At 50.4% G+C, this 17,517-nt stretch overlaps 5 non-coding genes across 5 annotated transcripts; all 5 read right to left on the minus strand.

Annotated features, from left to right (window-relative positions):
- Positions 1-867: 867 nt before the first annotated feature.
- Positions 868-1,008, minus strand: LOC138496506 (U4 spliceosomal RNA). The gene has a single exon (XR_011278011.1). It is a non-coding gene; the product is annotated as a U4 spliceosomal RNA (small nuclear RNA).
- Positions 1,009-4,516: 3,508 nt separating this feature from the next.
- LOC138496507 (U4 spliceosomal RNA) lies at positions 4,517-4,657 on the minus strand. Its single transcript, XR_011278012.1, has one exon. It is a non-coding gene; the product is annotated as a U4 spliceosomal RNA (small nuclear RNA).
- Positions 4,658-8,166: 3,509 nt separating this feature from the next.
- LOC138496508 (U4 spliceosomal RNA) lies at positions 8,167-8,307 on the minus strand. The gene has a single exon (XR_011278013.1). It is a non-coding gene; the product is annotated as a U4 spliceosomal RNA (small nuclear RNA).
- A 3,512-nt stretch (positions 8,308-11,819) lies between these two features.
- Positions 11,820-11,960, minus strand: LOC138496510 (U4 spliceosomal RNA). Its single transcript, XR_011278015.1, has one exon. It is a non-coding gene; the product is annotated as a U4 spliceosomal RNA (small nuclear RNA).
- Positions 11,961-15,468: 3,508 nt separating this feature from the next.
- On the minus strand, positions 15,469-15,609 carry LOC138496511 (U4 spliceosomal RNA). The gene has a single exon (XR_011278016.1). It is a non-coding gene; the product is annotated as a U4 spliceosomal RNA (small nuclear RNA).
- Between the last annotated feature and the right edge of the window lie 1,908 nt (positions 15,610-17,517).

A 17,517-nucleotide genomic window follows, 5' to 3' on the forward strand; every position in this document is an offset into this window, starting at 1 on the left:
TTACCGACTGCACTCCTGTCAGTATCCAGAGTGCATCCCTCTCCTTTGTGAAACTGTCTGTCCCCTGTTTTCCTTTATAGGGTGGGTTGTATTTTGTAGTGTGTTAGAACTGTCTGTTGTATTAATACTAAAGTAGATATTTGTATACAACCTTGACTGGACAGTCCCTTTTATCAGTGGGTCACAATTGTTTTTTCGCTCTGTTGCAACTAACCAGCCTGACGTTCCGTCCACTGTTCGGACCCCTTCCGGTGTACTAGAGGTGTGGGACTGATTGATGGTCTAGAAAGCGATATTCCTCCCTGGACCACTAGTGCCCCGGAAGTTGATTCGTCACACCAAGAGAGGTCGGGTTGTTGACTCCACGTGAATATGTGTCTATAGAATGCATGGGGACAGAAATGCCCTTTTGCCTCTCTTGGGAAGACTGAGATGGTGAGCGAAGGCCAAAGGTAAAGCGACCCCTCTGCTGCGGTTGGCTTCAGTGGCAGCCAGACCTCCCTGAGTAACCATCCAACAATCTGATGACTTTCGCAAGAGCAGATGTGGCAAAGAGGATCGAAGGCAGACAGGTCACTGTCTGCTAGGTTCTGAAAGCTCATGGTTTTCATGTCGTGAGATCAGGAAGGCAGCGAGACAACTGAGGCGCTTAATGCACCTGCTGCATGGTCACGGTTCCATAGACTTCGCTGCGCCGCTTGGAGTTTACGAATGCGCTAGCTTCTGGAAGTAAACCCCTTTGTTGAGGGTAGGCCACGAGAGAACAAAGAATAGAAGGGATGGGTTCCGAAAAACACACCCCTCTTGCTAGGTCTTCTCCAGTGGAGTAAAAGCGTCATTGTCTCCTTTTCAAACAAATCGGTTCAGCCTCCGTAGAGACTGTCAAAAATTACCAATTCCAGCTATATTTCAAGCTGTCATGGCGGGGTATTGGGTAAAGTTTTCAATAAGCAATAATCGCGCCTCGGTTAAACCTCATGAGCTACGATACTGCCACTGCGCAAAGCTAAAGCACCTGACCCAGAGGCCCGTGCGCCCCGGGAATGGATTCCCATTTAACTTGCACTGATCCCAGCAAGCTCCATCCTGAGCATCCTTTGTCAAACTCATAAAACCGCCTGGATTCCAGTGCCGAGATTTGTTGAGGTGAACACCTGTATCATCTTGCGCTCACCAAACTGACAGCAAATATAGTAGCAAGGTATGCATAGGATTCTGGGAGTAAACATGCAAATGAGCAGGCTGCTACCTGTGCGCTCTTTCCCTTAGCATGATCGGTGGCCTGTTGGCAAGTGACCCCGCCCTCCTGAGAGATTATTGGGCAGGCCGCTGCCAAGGCAACATGGGAGAGGCTTGAGAATGCAAAGAGCCATTGGAGGATTGCACAGGAGCGAGGACAGCATCGAGAAATGGGCTCCTTTGGGGACAGGTGAAGTGATGCTCCACCAGGACGACCAGCTGTTTCTGCAGTGCAGCCAGGACATTGACAAGAAGTGAATCAATTTGTCTCTGAGCGTTCCAACTGTTGACCAAACCATTACAATTTCGATACATTTCCATGCCATCACATACCTACCTGTTTGTGATAATTGCACTTGTCCTTGAAAATAGACCCGATTTTGCAGGGGACTCTGGGAAAAGTGAAAAGGTCCTATGTAATTCACGTCTTGTACCCTGTCTCATAGGGCGGACCCTGCAATTCTACTTCCACTCCACTGCCAAAAATGAAGCGGCCTTGCCCTGTTCAGGCTTTTTGCTGTAGCCCCTGGGCCTTTGCAGAGCCATCTGCTTAGTGTGGCTCTGCCACTGAGGTCAGAAGAGAACATTTAGCCTGAGAAACGGCTGTCTGTGTGTGCAGCTTGGAGAAGACACTGTTGCCATGGGAAAGACATGCCTGTTTGCTGTGCAAATGAAGTGCAGACACAGACAGAAGAGACCACTTGACTGGTAGGAATTGAAGAACCTGACCAAGAGTGAGGAATTAGACCATCCGCACGGGGAGTGTGCGCTCCGCCTGGGCTGGTTTGATACTTTTAAAAAAGAAATGGAATGTTGGTAGGTAAACCTCCTGGAAATGTGTGGGGCTATTCCGCACACATTTCCCAATGGACACTGCACAACAAACACATAGTCAAGTGCACTCTGGGGGACACAGTCTACCGGTGCGGTCCTCCTGTCACATTTAGCTGCAATGTGACAGCCATGGGTACATCAAAGCATCTCTGAAGGGGGAAGGCAACGCCTTCCTCCGGCCCTGGTCAGCCTACTTAAAATAGCAAAGGCTCCATCGATATGCCCTGCCTATTGTTAGGTTCTCTCTGATGGCAGCGCATACTGATGAGAGTTAAGTGAAGCAGGCCTGCCAAGAGGCCTGTTCACAGAACTAACACAGGGCAGGAAACCCCAACACCTTTTTCATATGCAATGTGTCAGCTTGAAGCTAGCTCCCACCCCTCTGTATGAAGGCCATTGAATGTCATGTGTGGAACAACTGTTTACAGTAGGCAACCGCTGCAGGGCCACCCCCTTTCAGAGGGAAGATATATGTGATTTGATGCAGACAGTCTGTTCTCGAGCTCAATTAACCAGAGAGCCACTTTGATCCACAGGAGACAGGAAGATGGGTGCGGCTTAGTAGTACATGTTGTCACCCCTTACCTTTCCTGTTGCAAAGCACTCTGGTCATGACCTTACGCATGACAGAAGATTGGTGGTGGGGACCCAGGATTGGGTCTTTAAGGTAGGCTTAGCATGCTCCAATCACTGGGGCCCATTTGGCTTTAAAAGAGGGCTGAGCCCCTCACTAAGCAGATCATCCGACGACTTCAAAAGGAGTACAAAGAAGGACTCATTCGGACCCTCGGTGATGGTACAGTCTGCCTCACGGCTTCCGCCAGTGAAGGAAGTCCAGGATTTCCAAGAGGGAAGCAAAATACCTCCCAAAACATCTCCCAGGGAACAGAGGGAGATACCCGACTCAGAGGATCCATCAAGCAGCACCAGAACCGGTACCCAGCCAGCACACAGCGTGCCCTGCTAGGTTAAGCCAGCAAACTTCCTAGGTGGGAAGTGCCAGAGAGTCTCTGAACAAAGGACAAGGCCGTTGCCGGCAAACACTCTTCTCAGCTTTGGGTCGGCCGCCTTAAACGTCGACCCAAGCATTGAGAAGAAGCTCGGAGGAGTGCCACAACAAGCATCAACCAGCGTCCATCTTTTAAGGACTTTTTCGAAGCAGTCGAGCTCTCAAACTGCGACCGGCTGCACCACTGTGGCTGTTCTCACGCTGCAGTCACTAAAGCCGTCTGAGAACCCTCGACCAGCGTTCCAGATCCACCAACCAGCACACAGACAACGATTCTTCACCCCGAGCCGCCGGGTAGGGCAGCCTGCAGCCGTCCGCCCAGCCTCGCTTACCAAACTGCCTGCCAACTGATATCCGCATCTGTCGTCCCTCTTGAACTCTGTCGCCGGAGCTACAAAGCATGCTGGAAGCCACTCGATGCTGTCGAGTACCAAGATCATCTCAAACACCAGTTACATTGTGGTTCTGTCCCCCCTGTCCTTCTCCGAAGGCCCTTAGTGACATTTACGACCTCTTGCTCCCTTGCTGCTGCAACCAAATAACCTTGAACAGTTCAGACTGATTGCTTTACCGACTGCACTCCTGTCAGTATCCAGAGTGCATCCCTCTCCTTTGTGAAACTGTCTGTCCCCTGTTTTCCTTTATAGGGTGGGTTGTATTTTGTAGTGTGTTAGAACTGTCTGTTGTATTAATACTAAAGTAGATATTTGTATACAACCTTGACTGGACAGTCCCTTTTATCAGTGGGTCACAATTGTTTTTTCGCTCTGTTGCAACTAACCAGCCTGACGTTCCGTCCACTGTTCGGACCCCTTCCGGTGTACTAGAGGTGTGGGACTGATTGATGGTCTAGAAAGCGATATTCCTCCCTGGACCACTAGTGCCCCGGAAGTTGATTCGTCACACCAAGAGAGGTCGGGTTGTTGACTCCACGTGAATATGTGTCTATAGAATGCATGGGGACAGAAATGCCCTTTTGCCTCTCTTGGGAAGACTGAGATGGTGAGCGAAGGCCAAAGGTAAAGCGACCCCTCTGCTGCGGTTGGCTTCAGTGGCAGCCAGACCTCCCTGAGTAACCATCCAACAATCTGATGACTTTCGCAAGAGCAGATGTGGCAAAGAGGATCGAAGGCAGACAGGTCACTGTCTGCTAGGTTCTGAAAGCTCATGGTTTTCATGTCGTGAGATCAGGAAGGCAGCGAGACAACTGAGGCGCTTAATGCACCTGCTGCATGGTCACGGTTCCATAGACTTCGCTGCGCCGCTTGGAGTTTACGAATGCGCTAGCTTCTGGCAGTAAACCCCTTTGTTGAGGGTAGGCCACGAGAGAACAAAGAATAGAAGGGATGGGTTCCGAAAAACACACCCCTCTTGCTAGGTCTTCTCCAGTGGAGTAAAAGCGTCATTGTCTCCTTTTCAAACAAATCGGTTCAGCCTCCGTAGAGACTGTCAAAAATTACCAATTCCAGCTATATTTCAAGCTGTCATGGCGGGGTATTGGGTAAAGTTTTCAATAAGCAATAATCGCGCCTCGGTTAAACCTCATGAGCTACGATACTGCCACTGCGCAAAGCTAAAGCACCTGACCCAGAGGCCCGTGCGCCCCGGGAATGGATTCCCATTTAACTTGCACTGATCCCAGCAAGCTCCATCCTGAGCATCCTTTGTCAAACTCATAAAACCGCCTGGATTCCAGTGCCGAGATTTGTTGAGGTGAACACCTGTATCATCTTGCGCTCACCAAACTGACAGCAAATATAGTAGCAAGGTATGCATAGGATTCTGGGAGTAAACATGCAAATGAGCAGGCTGCTACCTGTGCGCTCTTTCCCTTAGCATGATCGGTGGCCTGTTGGCAAGTGACCCCGCCCTCCTGAGAGATTATTGGGCAGGCCGCTGCCAAGGCAACATGGGAGAGGCTTGAGAATGCAAAGAGCCATTGGAGGATTGCACAGGAGCGAGGACAGCATCGAGAAATGGGCTCCTTTGGGGACAGGTGAAGTGATGCTCCACCAGGACGACCAGCTGTTTCTGCAGTGCAGCCAGGACATTGACAAGAAGTGAATCAATTTGTCTCTGAGCGTTCCAACTGTTGACCAAACCATTACAATTTCGATACATTTCCATGCCATCACATACCTACCTGTTTGTGATAATTGCACTTGTCCTTGAAAATAGACCCGATTTTGCAGGGGACTCTGGGAAAAGTGAAAAGGTCCTATGTAATTCACGTCTTGTACCCTGTCTCATAGGGCGGACCCTGCAATTCTACTTCCACTCCACTGCCAAAAATGAAGCGGCCTTGCCCTGTTCAGGCTTTTTGCTGTAGCCCCTGGGCCTTTGCAGAGCCATCTGCTTAGTGTGGCTCTGCCACTGAGGTCAGAAGAGAACATTTAGCCTGAGAAACGGCTGTCTGTGTGTGCAGCTTGGAGAAGACACTGTTGCCATGGGAAAGACATGCCTGTTTGCTGTGCAAATGAAGTGCAGACACAGACAGAAGAGACCACTTGACTGGTAGGAATTGAAGAACCTGACCAAGAGTGAGGAATTAGACCATCCGCACCATCCGGTGTGCGCTCCGCCTGGGCTGGTTTGATACTTTTAAAAAAGAAATGGAATGTTGGTAGGTAAACCTCCTGGAAATGTGTGGGGCTATTCCGCACACATTTCCCAATGGACACTGCACAACAAACACATAGTCAAGTGCACTCTGGGGGACACAGTCTACCGGTGCGGTCCTCCTGTCACATTTAGCTGCAATGTGACAGCCATGGGTACATCAAAGCATCTCTGAAGGGGGAAGGCAACGCCTTCCTCCGGCCCTGGTCAGCCTACTTAAAATAGCAAAGGCTCCATCGATATGCCCTGCCTATTGTTAGGTTCTCTCTGATGGCAGCGCATACTGATGAGAGTTAAGTGAAGCAGGCCTGCCAAGAGGCCTGTTCACAGAACTAACACAGGGCAGGAAACCCCAACACCTTTTTCATATGCAATGTGTCAGCTTGAAGCTAGCTCCCACCCCTCTGTATGAAGGCCATTGAATGTCATGTGTGGAACAACTGTTTACAGTAGGCAACCGCTGCAGGGCCACCCCCTTTCAGAGGGAAGATATATGTGATTTGATGCAGACAGTCTGTTCTCGAGCTCAATTAACCAGAGAGCCACTTTGATCCACAGGAGACAGGAAGATGGGTGCGGCTTAGTAGTACATGTTGTCACCCCTTACCTTTCCTGTTGCAAAGCACTCTGGTCATGACCTTACGCATGACAGAAGATTGGTGGTGGGGACCCAGGATTGGGTCTTTAAGGTAGGCTTAGCATGCTCCAATCACTGGGGCCCATTTGGCTTTAAAAGAGGGCTGAGCCCCTCACTAAGCAGATCATCCGACGACTTCAAAAGGAGTACGAAGAAGGACTCATTCGGACCCTCGGTGATGGTACAGTCTGCCTCACGGCTTCCGCCAGTGAAGGAAGTCCAGGATTTCCAAGAGGGAAGCAAAATACCTCCCAAAACATCTCCCAGGGAACAGAGGGAGATACCCGACTCAGAGGATCCATCAAGCAGCACCAGAACCGGTACCCAGCCAGCACACAGCGTGCCCTGCTAGGTTAAGCCAGCAAGCTTCCTAGGTGGGAAGTGCCAGAGAGTCTCTGAACAAAGGACAAGGCCGTTGCCGGCAAACACTCTTCTCAGCTTTGGGTCGGCCGCCTTAAACGTCGACCCAAGCATTGAGAAGAAGCTCGGAGGAGTGCCACAACAAGCATCAACCAGCGTCCATCTTTTAAGGACTTTTTCGAAGCAGTCGAGCTCTCAAACTGCGACCGGCTGCACCACTGTGGCTGTTCTCACGCTGCAGTCACTAAAGCCGTCTGAGAACCCTCGACCAGCGTTCCAGATCCACCAACCAGCACACAGACAACGATTCTTCACCCCGAGCCGCCGGGTAGGGCAGCCTGAAGCCGTCCGCCCAGCCTCGCTTACCAAACTGCCTGCCAACTGATATCCGCATCTGTCGTCCCTCTTGAACTCTGTCGCCGGAGCTACAAAGCATGCTGGAAGCCACTCGATGCTGTCGAGTACCAAGATCATCTCAAACACCAGTTACATTGTGGTTCTGTCCCCCTGGTCCTTCTCCGAAGGCCCTTAGTGACATTTACGACCTCTTGCTCCCTTGCTGCTGCAACCAAATAACCTTGAACAGTTCAGACTGATTGCTTTACCGACTGCACTCCTGTCAGTATCCAGAGTGCATCCCTCTCCTTTGTGAAACTGTCTGTCCCCTGTTTTCCTTTATAGGGTGGGTTGTATTTTGTAGTGTGTTAGAACTGTCTGTTGTATTAATACTAAAGTAGATATTTGTATACAACCTTGACTGGACAGTCCCTTTTATCAGTGGGTCACAATTGTTTTTTCGCTCTGTTGCAACTAACCAGCCTGACGTTCCGTCCACTGTTCGGACCCCTTCCGGTGTACTAGAGGTGTGGGACTGATTGATGGTCTAGAAAGCGATATTCCTCCCTGGACCACTAGTGCCCCGGAAGTTGATTCGTCACACCAAGAGAGGTCGGGTTGTTGACTCCACGTGAATATGTGTCTATAGAATGCATGGGGACAGAAATGCCCTTTTGCCTCTCTTGGGAAGACTGAGATGGTGAGCGAAGGCCAAAGGTAAAGCGACCCCTCTGCTGCGGTTGGCTTCAGTGGCAGCCAGACCTCCCTGAGTAACCATCCAACAATCTGATGACTTTCGCAAGAGCAGATGTGGCAAAGAGGATCGAAGGCAGACAGGTCACTGTCTGCTAGGTTCTGAAAGCTCATGGTTTTCATGTCGTGAGATCAGGAAGGCAGCGAGACAACTGAGGCGCTTAATGCACCTGCTGCATGGTCACGGTTCCATAGACTTCGCTGCGCCGCTTGGAGTTTACGAATGCGCTAGCTTCTGGCAGTAAACCCCTTTGTTGAGGGTAGGCCACGAGAGAACAAAGAATAGAAGGGATGGGTTCCGAAAAACACACCCCTCTTGCTAGGTCTTCTCCAGTGGAGTAAAAGCGTCATTGTCTCCTTTTCAAACAAATCGGTTCAGCCTCCGTAGAGACTGTCAAAAATTACCAATTCCAGCTATATTTCAAGCTGTCATGGCGGGGTATTGGGTAAAGTTTTCAATAAGCAATAATCGCGCCTCGGTTAAACCTCATGAGCTACGATACTGCCACTGCGCAAAGCTAAAGCACCTGACCCAGAGGCCCGTGCGCCCCGGGAATGGATTCCCATTTAACTTGCACTGATCCCAGCAAGCTCCATCCTGAGCATCCTTTGTCAAACTCATAAAACCGCCTGGATTCCAGTGCCGAGATTTGTTGAGGTGAACACCTGTATCATCTTGCGCTCACCAAACTGACAGCAAATATAGTAGCAAGGTATGCATAGGATTCTGGGAGTAAACATGCAAATGAGCAGGCTGCTACCTGTGCGCTCTTTCCCTTAGCATGATCGGTGGCCTGTTGGCAAGTGACCCCGCCCTCCTGAGAGATTATTGGGCAGGCCGCTGCCAAGGCAACATGGGAGAGGCTTGAGAATGCAAAGAGCCATTGGAGGATTGCACAGGAGCGAGGACAGCATCGAGAAATGGGCTCCTTTGGGGACAGGTGAAGTGATGCTCCACCAGGACGACCAGCTGTTTCTGCAGTGCAGCCAGGACATTGACAAGAAGTGAATCAATTTGTCTCTGAGCGTTCCAACTGTTGACCAAACCATTACAATTTCGATACATTTCCATGCCATCACATACCTACCTGTTTGTGATAATTGCACTTGTCCTTGAAAATAGACCCGATTTTGCAGGGGACTCTGGGAAAAGTGAAAAGGTCCTATGTAATTCACGTCTTGTACCCTGTCTCATAGGGCGGACCCTGCAATTCTACTTCCACTCCACTGCCAAAAATGAAGCGGCCTTGCCCTGTTCAGGCTTTTTGCTGTAGCCCCTGGGCCTTTGCAGAGCCATCTGCTTAGTGTGGCTCTGCCACTGAGGTCAGAAGAGAACATTTAGCCTGAGAAACGGCTGTCTGTGTGTGCAGCTTGGAGAAGACACTGTTGCCATGGGAAAGACATGCCTGTTTGCTGTGCAAATGAAGTGCAGACACAGACAGAAGAGACCACTTGACTGGTAGGAATTGAAGAACCTGACCAAGAGTGAGGAATTAGACCATCCGCACCATCCGGTGTGCGCTCCGCCTGGGCTGGTTTGATACTTTTAAAAAAGAAATGGAATGTTGGTAGGTAAACCTCCTGGAAATGTGTGGGGCTATTCCGCACACATTTCCCAATGGACACTGCACAACAAACACATAGTCAAGTGCACTCTGGGGGACACAGTCTACCGGTGCGGTCCTCCTGTCACATTTAGCTGCAATGTGACAGCCATGGGTACATCAAAGCATCTCTGAAGGGGGAAGGCAACGCCTTCCTCCGGCCCTGGTCAGCCTACTTAAAATAGCAAAGGCTCCATCGATATGCCCTGCCTATTGTTAGGTTCTCTCTGATGGCAGCGCATACTGATGAGAGTTAAGTGAAGCAGGCCTGCCAAGAGGCCTGTTCACAGAACTAACACAGGGCAGGAAACCCCAACACCTTTTTCATATGCAATGTGTCAGCTTGAAGCTAGCTCCCACCCCTCTGTATGAAGGCCATTGAATGTCATGTGTGGAACAACTGTTTACAGTAGGCAACCGCTGCAGGGCCACCCCCTTTCAGAGGGAAGATATATGTGATTTGATGCAGACAGTCTGTTCTCGAGCTCAATTAACCAGAGAGCCACTTTGATCCACAGGAGACAGGAAGATGGGTGCGGCTTAGTAGTACATGTTGTCACCCCTTACCTTTCCTGTTGCAAAGCACTCTGGTCATGACCTTACGCATGACAGAAGATTGGTGGTGGGGACCCAGGATTGGGTCTTTAAGGTAGGCTTAGCATGCTCCAATCACTGGGGCCCATTTGGCTTTAAAAGAGGGCTGAGCCCCTCACTAAGCAGATCATCCGACGACTTCAAAAGGAGTACGAAGAAGGACTCATTCGGACCCTCGGTGATGGTACAGTCTGCCTCACGGCTTCCGCCAGTGAAGGAAGTCCAGGATTTCCAAGAGGGAAGCAAAATACCTCCCAAAACATCTCCCAGGGAACAGAGGGAGATACCCGACTCAGAGGATCCATCAAGCAGCACCAGAACCGGTACCCAGCCAGCACACAGCGTGCCCTGCTAGGTTAAGCCAGCAAGCTTCCTAGGTGGGAAGTGCCAGAGAGTCTCTGAACAAAGGACAAGGCCGTTGCCGGCAAACACTCTTCTCAGCTTTGGGTCGGCCGCCTTAAACGTCGACCCAAGCATTGAGAAGAAGCTCGGAGGAGTGCCACAACAAGCATCAACCAGCGTCCATCTTTTAAGGACTTTTTCGAAGCAGTCGAGCTCTCAAACTGCGACCGGCTGCACCACTGTGGCTGTTCTCACGCTGCAGTCACTAAAGCCGTCTGAGAACCCTCGACCAGCGTTCCAGATCCACCAACCAGCACACAGACAACGATTCTTCACCCCGAGCCGCCGGGTAGGGCAGCCTGAAGCCGTCCGCCCAGCCTCGCTTACCAAACTGCCTGCCAACTGATATCCGCATCTGTCGTCCCTCTTGAACTCTGTCGCCGGAGCTACAAAGCATGCTGGAAGCCACTCGATGCTGTCGAGTACCAAGATCATCTCAAACACCAGTTACATTGTGGTTCTGTCCCCCTGGTCCTTCTCCGAAGGCCCTTAGTGACATTTACGACCTCTTGCTCCCTTGCTGCTGCAACCAAATAACCTTGAACAGTTCAGACTGATTGCTTTACCGACTGCACTCCTGTCAGTATCCAGAGTGCATCCCTCTCCTTTGTGAAACTGTCTGTCCCCTGTTTTCCTTTATAGGGTGGGTTGTATTTTGTAGTGTGTTAGAACTGTCTGTTGTATTAATACTAAAGTAGATATTTGTATACAACCTTGACTGGACAGTCCCTTTTATCAGTGGGTCACAATTTTTTTTTTTTCGCTCTGTTGCAACTAACCAGCCTGACGTTCCGTCCACTGTTCGGACCCCTTCCGGTGTACTAGAGGTGTGGGACTGATTGATGGTCTAGAAAGCGATATTCCTCCCTGGACCACTAGTGCCCCGGAAGTTGATTCGTCACACCAAGAGAGGTCGGGTTATTGACTCCACGTGAATATGTGTCTATAGAATGCATGGGGACAGAAATGCCCTTTTGCCTCTCTTGGGAAGACTGAGATGGTGAGCGAAGGCCAAAGGTAAAGCGACCCCTCTGCTGCGGTTGGCTTCAGTGGCAGCCAGACCTCCCTGAGTAACCATCCAACAATCTGATGACTTTCGCAAGAGCAGATGTGGCAAAGAGGATCGAAGGCAGACAGGTCACTCTCTGCTAGGTTCTGAAAGCTCATGGTTTTCATGTCGTGAGATCAGGAAGGCAGCGAGACAACTGAGGCGCTTAATGCACCTGCTGCATGGTCACGGTTCCATAGACTTCGCTGCGCCGCTTGGAGTTTACGAATGCGCTAGCTTCTGGAAGTAAACCCCTTTGTTGAGGGTAGGCCACGAGAGAACAAAGAATAGAAGGGATGGGTTCCGAAAAACACACCCCTCTTGCTAGGTCTTCTCCAGTGGAGTAAAAGCGTCATTGTCTCCTTTTCAAACAAATCGGTTCAGCCTCCGTAGAGACTGTCAAAAATTACCAATTCCAGCTATATTTCAAGCTGTCATGGCGGGGTATTGGGTAAAGTTTTCAATAAGCAATAATCGCGCCTCGGTTAAACCTCATGAGCTACGATACTGCCACTGCGCAAAGCTAAAGCACCTGACCCAGAGGCCCGTGCGCCCCGGGAATGGATTCCCATTTAACTTGCACTGATCCCAGCAAGCTCCATCCTGAGCATCCTTTGTCAAACTCATAAAACCGCCTGGATTCCAGTGCCGAGATTTGTTGAGGTGAACACCTGTATCATCTTGCGCTCACCAAACTGACAGCAAATATAGTAGCAAGGTATGCATAGGATTCTGGGAGTAAACATGCAAATGAGCAGGCTGCTACCTGTGCGCTCTTTCCCTTAGCATGATCGGTGGCCTGTTGGCAAGTGACCCCGCCCTCCTGAGAGATTATTGGGCAGGCCGCTGCCAAGGCAACATGGGAGAGGCTTGAGAATGCAAAGAGCCATTGGAGGATTGCACAGGAGCGAGGACAGCATCGAGAAATGGGCTCCTTTGGGGACAGGTGAAGTGATGCTCCACCAGGACGACCAGCTGTTTCTGCAGTGCAGCCAGGACATTGACAAGAAGTGAATCAATTTGTCTCTGAGCGTTCCAACTGTTGACCAAACCATTACAATTTCGATACATTTCCATGCCATCACATACCTACCTGTTTGTGATAATTGCACTTGTCCTTGAAAATAGACCCGATTTTGCAGGGGACTCTGGGAAAAGTGAAAAGGTCCTATGTAATTCACGTCTTGTACCCTGTCTCATAGGGCGGACCCTGCAATTCTACTTCCACTCCACTGCCAAAAATGAAGCGGCCTTGCCCTGTTCAGGCTTTTTGCTGTAGCCCCTGGGCCTTTGCAGAGCCATCTGCTTAGTGTGGCTCTGCCACTGAGGTCAGAAGAGAACATTTAGCCTGAGAAACGGCTGTCTGTGTGTGCAGCTTGGAGAAGACACTGTTGCCATGGGAAAGACATGCCTGTTTGCTGTGCAAATGAAGTGCAGACACAGACAGAAGAGACCACTTGACTGGTAGGAATTGAAGAACCTGACCAAGAGTGAGGAATTAGACCATCTGCACGGGGAGTGTGTGCTCCGCCTGGGCTGGTTTGATACTTTTAAAAAAGAAATGGAATGTTGGTAGGTAAACCTCCTGGAAATGTGTGGGGCTATTCCGCACACATTTCCCAATGGACACTGCACAACAAACACATAGTCAAGTGCACTCTGGGGGACACAGTCTACCGGTGCGGTCCTCCTGTCACATTTAGCTGCAATGTGACAGCCATGGGTACATCAAAGCATCTCTGAAGGGGGAAGGCAACGCCTTCCTCCGGCCCTGGTCAGCCTACTTAAAATAGCAAAGGCTCCATCGATATGCCCTGCATATTGTTAGGTTCTCTCTGATGGCAGCGCATACTGATGAGAGTTAAGTGAAGCAGGCCTGCCAAGAGGCCTGTTCACAGAACTAACACAGGGCAGGAAACCCCAACACCTTTTTCATATGCAATGTGTCAGCTTGAAGCTAGCTCCCACCCCTCTGTATGAAGGCCATTGAATGTCATGTGTGGAACAACTGTTTACAGTAGGCAACCGCTGCAGGGCCACCCCCTTTCAGAGGGAAGATATATGTGATTTGATGCAGACAGTCTGTTCTCGAGCTCAATTAACCAGAGAGCCACTTTGATCCACAGGAGACAGGAAGATGGGTGCGGCTTAGTAGTACATGTTGTCACCCCTTACCTTTCCTGTTGCAAAGCACTCTGGTCATGACCTTACGCATGACAGAAGATTGGTGGTGGGGACCCAGGATTGGGTCTTTAAGGTAGGCTTAGCATGCTCCAATCACTGGGGCCCATTTGGCTTTAAAAGAGGGCTGAGCCCCTCACTAAGCAGATCATCCGACGACTTCAAAAGGAGTACGAAGAAGGACTCATTCGGACCCTCGGTGATGGTACAGTCTGCCTCACGGCTTCCGCCAGTGAAGGAAGTCCAGGATTTCCAAGAGGGAAGCAAAATACCTCCCAAAACATCTCCCAGGGAACAGAGGGAGATACCCGACTCAGAGGATCCATCAAGCAGCACCAGAACCGGTACCCAGCCAGCACACAGCGTGCCCTGCTAGGTTAAGCCAGCAAGCTTCCTAGGTGGGAAGTGCCAGAGAGTCTCTGAACAAAGGACAAGGCCGTTGCCGGCAAACACTCTTCTCAGCTTTGGGTCGGCCGCCTTAAACGTCGACCCAAGCATTGAGAAGAAGCTCGGAGGAGTGCCACAACAAGCCTCAACCAGCGTCCATCTTTGAAGGACTTTTTCGAAGCAGTCGAGCTCTCAAACTGCGACCGGCTGCACCACTGTGGCTGTTCTCACGCTGCAGTCACTAAAGCCGTCTGAGAACCCTCGACCAGCGTTCCAGATCCACCAACCAGCACACAGACAACGATTCTTCACCCCGAGCCGCCGGGTAGGGCAGCCTGCAGCCGGCCGCCCAGCCTCGCTTACCAAACTGCCTGCCAACTGATATCCGCATCTGTCGTCCCTCTTGAACTCTGTCGCCGGAGCTACAAAGCATGCTGGAAGCCACTCGATGCTGTCGAGTACCAAGATCATCTCAAACACCAGTTACATTGTGGTTCTGTCCCCCTGGTCCTTCTCCGAAGGCCCTTAGTGACATTTACGACCTCTTGCTCCCTTGCTGCTGCAACCAAATAACCTTGAACAGTTCAGACTGATTGCTTTACCGACTGCACTCCTGTCAGTATCCAGAGTGCATCCCTCTCCTTTGTGAAACTGTCTGTCCCCTGTTTTCCTTTATAGGGTGGGTTGTATTTTGTAGTGTGTTAGAACTGTCTGTTGTATTAATACTAAAGTAGATATGTGTATACAACCTTGACTGGACAGTCCCTTTTATCAGTGGGTCACAATTGTTTTTTCGCTCTGTTGCAACTAACCAGCCTGATGTTCCGTCCACTGTTCGGACCCCTTCCGGTGTACTAGAGGTGTGGGACTGATTGATGGTCTAGAAAGCGATATTCCTCCCTGGACCACTAGTGCCCCGGAAGTTGATTCGTCACACCAAGAGAGGTCGGGTTGTTGACTCCACGTGAATATGTGTCTATAGAATGCATGGGGACAGAAATGCCCTTTTGCCTCTCTTGGGAAGACTGAGATGGTGAGCGAAGGCCAAAGGTAAAGCGACCCCTCTGCTGCGGTTGGCTTCAGTGGCAGCCAGACCTCCCTGAGTAACCATCCAACAATCTGATGACTTTCGCAAGAGCAGATGTGGCAAAGAGGATCGAAGGCAGACAGGTCACTGTCTGCTAGGTTCTGAAAGCTCATGGTTTTCATGTCGTGAGATCAGGAAGGCAGCGAGACAACTGAGGCGCTTAATGCACCTGCTGCATGGTCACGGTTCCATAGACTTCGCTGCGCCGCTTGGAGTTTACGAATGCGCTAGCTTCTGGAAGTAAACCCCTTTGTTGAGGGTAGGCCACGAGAGAACAAAGAATAGAAGGGATGGGTTCCGAAAAACACACCCCTCTTGCTAGGTCTTCTCCAGTGGAGTAAAAGCGTCATTGTCTCCTTTTCAAACAAATCGGTTCAGCCTCCGTAGAGACTGTCAAAAATTACCAATTCCAGCTATATTTCAAGCTGTCATGGCGGGGTATTGGGTAAAGTTTTCAATAAGCAATAATCGCGCCTCGGTTAAACCTCATGAGCTACGATACTGCCACTGCGCAAAGCTAAAGCACCTGACCCAGAGGCCCGTGCGCCCCGGGAATGGATTCCCATTTAACTTGCACTGATCCCAGCAAGCTCCATCCTGAGCATCCTTTGTCAAACTCATAAAACCGCCTGGATTCCAGTGCCGAGATTTGTTGAGGTGAACACCTGTATCATCTTGCGCTCACCAAACTGACAGCAAATATAGTAGCAAGGTATGCATAGGATTCTGGGAGTAAACATGCAAATGAGCAGGCTGCTACCTGTGCGCTCTTTCCCTTAGCATGATCGGTGGCCTGTTGGCAAGTGACCCCGCCCTCCTGAGAGATTATTGGGCAGGCCGCTGCCAAGGCAACATGGGAGAGGCTTGAGAATGCAAAGAGCCATTGGAGGATTGCACAGGAGCGAGGACAGCATCGAGAAATGGGCTCCTTTGGGGACAGGTGAAGTGATGCTCCACCAGGACGACCAGCTGTTTCTGCAGTGCAGCCAGGACATTGACAAGAAGTGAATCAATTTGTCTCTGAGCGTTCCAACTGTTGACCAACCCATTACAATTTCGATACATTTCCATGCCATCACATACCTACCTGTTTGTGATAATTGCACTTGTCCTTGAAAATAGACCCGATTTTGCAGGGGACTCTGGGAAAAGTGAAAAGGTCCTATGTAATTCACATCTTGTACCCTGTCTCATAGGGCGGACCCTGCAATTCTACTTCCACTCCACTGCCAAAAATGAAGCGGCCTTGCCCTGTTCAGGATTTTTGCTGTAGCCCCTGGGCCTTTGCAGAGCCATCTGCTTAGTGTGGCTCTGCCACTGAGGTCAGAAGAGAACATTTAGCCTGAGAAACGGCTGTCTGTGTGTGCAGCTTGGAGAAGACACTGTTGCCATGGGAAAGACATGCCTGTTTGCTGTGCAAATGAAGTGCAGACACAGACAGAAGAGACCACTTGACTGGTAGGAATTGAAGAACCTGACCAAGAGTGAGGAATTAGACCATCCGCACGGGGAGTGTGCGCTCCGCCTGGGCTGGTTTGATACTTTTAAAAAAGAAATGGAATGTTGGTAGGTAAACCTCCTGGAAATGTGTGGGGCTATTCCGCACACATTTCCCAATGGACACTGCACAACAAACACATAGTCAAGTGCACTCTGGGGGACACAGTCTACCGGTGCGGTCCTCCTGTCACATTTAGCTGCAATGTGACAGCCATGGGTACATCAAAGCATCTCTGAAGGGGGAAGGCAACGCCTTCCTCCGGCCCTGGTCAGCCTACTTAAAATAGCAAAGGCTCCATCGATATGCCCTGCCTATTGTTAGGTTCTCTCTGATGGCAGCGCATACTGATGAGAGTTAAGTGAAGCAGGCCTGCCAAGAGGCCTGTTCACAGAACTAACACAGGGCAGGAAACCCCAACACCTTTTTCATATGCAATGTGTCAGCTTGAAGCTAGCTCCCACCCCTCTGTATGAAGGCCATTGAATGTCATGTGTGGAACAACTGTTTACAGTAGGCAACCGCTGCAAGGCCACCCCCTTTCAGAGGGAAGATATATGTGATTTGATGCAGACAGTCTGTTCTCGAGCTCAATTAACCAGAGAGCCACTTTGATCCACAGGAGACAGGAAGATGGGTGCGGCTTAGTAGTACATGTTGTCACCCCTTACCTTTCCTGTTGCAAAGCACTCTGGTCATGACCTTACGCATGACAGAAGATTGGTGGTGGGGACCCAGGATTGGGTCTTTAAGGTAGGCTTAGCATGCTCCAATCACTGGGGCCCATTTGGCTTTAAAAGAGGGCTGAGCCCCTCACTAAGCAGATCATCCGACGACTTCAAAAGGAGTACGAAGAAGGACTCATTCGGACCCTCGGTGATGGTACAGTCTGCCTCACGGCTTCCGCCAGTGAAGGAAGTCCAGGATTT

Source organism: Ambystoma mexicanum, chromosome 10, assembly GCF_040938575.1.
Source record: "Ambystoma mexicanum isolate Mex_15411 chromosome 10, UKY_AmexF1_1, whole genome shotgun sequence".
NCBI classification, from domain to species: Eukaryota; Metazoa; Chordata; class Amphibia; order Caudata; family Ambystomatidae; genus Ambystoma; species Ambystoma mexicanum.